The 2,113-nt window shown below is 38.4% G+C and overlaps 1 protein-coding gene across 4 annotated transcripts in view; it reads left to right on the top strand.

The window, feature by feature from the left end:
* LOC106518586 (leucine-rich repeat and fibronectin type-III domain-containing protein 2) overlaps positions 1-2,113 on the top strand; it is a 128,389-nt gene that overhangs the window by 69,472 nt on the left and 56,804 nt on the right. The window lies entirely within an intron of this gene.

Genomic DNA, 2,113 nt, shown 5'->3' with positions numbered 1-2,113 from the left:
GCACAACTTAAGAACAAATCTGTGCGTACGAACGGTTCTTGCATGAGGCCCATTGTTTTTAGCTGCAATGTTTCTTTATTTAGTTTCTTTTTTTTTTGTCTGTCCATCTACCCATCAGGCTGTGTGTTGACAACTAGATAGGTTTGTGACAATGTATGTTGGCACTTGAAAAAAATCAGCAGTCACTAGGCATAAATCAAGAAAAGCACAAGTCCTATATGTGATGGAGTTATTGTTGTCAGACCAGGTTAAATCCTGGAAAAGTTCAACAGTGTCTTCAGAAAGGTCTAGACATCTAAAAAAAACTGTCCACAGTCTAAATTTGTTCTGATTTTAGCCTTGATGTAACCTTTTGGAGTTATCTCAACCCAGATAGCCTCACTGGGAAACAAACATCTAACAAAGCAATATAAAAAAGCAAAAATAAAATAATAATAATAAAGCCATAAATTCCGTTTCCCTTTTCACCCCATAATAACAGAAACTGTTTTAATTTTCAAGAAATAACAAAGATAAACATATGTTTAAATAAGACTGGACTACAATTGTGCAGGATGAAATAGCAAATATGTCTCCTATATAATCATATTGAACAAGTAAAATGTCCCCTTTCAAATTAGAAAACTGCCTCTAATTGCCTCTCAACAGGTACATGCTGTTTTCTTGAAAACAAAACCTGGAGTGTGAAAAAGATGGCTGAACCTGAGAATTGCCTTCTTGCTCCTCCTCTCAGCAAGTTATCAAAAAGATGATGGCAAGCTGGAATCACCCCGCAATCTATTGATTGCTCATGTCAGGGTTTACAGTCTGGCTTCATGCATTGGTCCACACTCGTCTATCCCATTTCAGTTTCCTGGGAGCCTGAGGTCAACCCTTCCTGCAGCTATTTCATCTATCCCACCCTCACTGCCACCAGCCTCCCTGGACATTTCACAACCATGCACAAGAGCCCCATCACACTTCACTAATCCCCCCTCATTAAGCCAGGCCCAAAGGCTGTCTTTACTGTTGGTCTATCCCCACGTGCCTTGTACCCACACTTCTGGCAGGATGTGAAAATGTCAGGAATTTTCCACGTGTGTCAAGATGCTGATGTCTCTTTCAGTTACAAAACCAGGTAGAATGAGGAAAATCAACTTTTCTGGATGTGTCCCAGGAGAAAAGAGAAATACAGTCAGGTATATATATCAGTATTTTTTTCATATGTTTAAGGTAAATTTGATATTGTCTTAATGCAATATTTGAAACCACATTAAGTTGTATTTTTGAGACCATAAAAAATAACTGAAAGCCAGTAAAATCCAGTTTTCCTCATGCAGTCTAATTCGGCCCTCTCCATGACTTGTGCAAAGGTTGTGGCAGTGCGGCAAAAGCTGGAAGGATCTATTTTAACCTCCCTTTGAAGTTGAGCTCTCTGGATTTCCCCATAAAAAAAACTTGTTTTTGTGAGTCATTGTGGAAACAACCGTGACAAATTGGGTGCTGCATCGTCTGTGGCCAACCTGTCTCTGAAAATGTCGTGTAACCCAGGCTGACGTACGATGGTAAAACTCAGCTGACAGCAGCGGAAGACGGACTCAAAGGCTCCAACTCATCCTCTCTGAGACCGAATCACAAAGTTTAGCAGCTTTAGCACAAATAAAATCTGCTCTGAGCGATAGGATGCTCTATAAATGGCTGGCAGACGGGAATTTTTAAAACTAAGGAGGGGAGGAGATAGGACGTGAAATGCGTACCGCAGAGGAGTTTAATGTGTCTGACAAGGTACTAAACCGAGGAACCTGGAGTTGTCTTGGTGATAACAGCTGAAAATTATTTAATATTAAGCTTTATATAAACTGCAGGTGGCACACAAAATGCGTGTGTGAAATATTAATCTACAACTTGGAAATGTGTTTTGTTTTATTTTTATTTGGAACTGAATTAAACCTTATAAATTGCATTAATGCTGCAGAATATGTCTATAGATTTCCAATATAAGTCTAGGAACACTTTTTTATGTGAGGTGAAAGATAATTACAACTGAAATAAATGTTATCTATCTATCTATCTATCTATCTATCTATCTATCTATCTATCTATCTATCTATCTATCTATCTATCTATCTATCTA

The sequence above is a fragment of the Austrofundulus limnaeus genome, unplaced genomic scaffold (assembly GCF_001266775.1).
Source record: "Austrofundulus limnaeus strain Quisiro unplaced genomic scaffold, Austrofundulus_limnaeus-1.0 Scaffold2, whole genome shotgun sequence".
NCBI lineage: Eukaryota > Metazoa > Chordata > Actinopteri > Cyprinodontiformes > Rivulidae > Austrofundulus > Austrofundulus limnaeus.
This window is presented reverse-complemented; position numbering and strand designations above follow the sequence as displayed.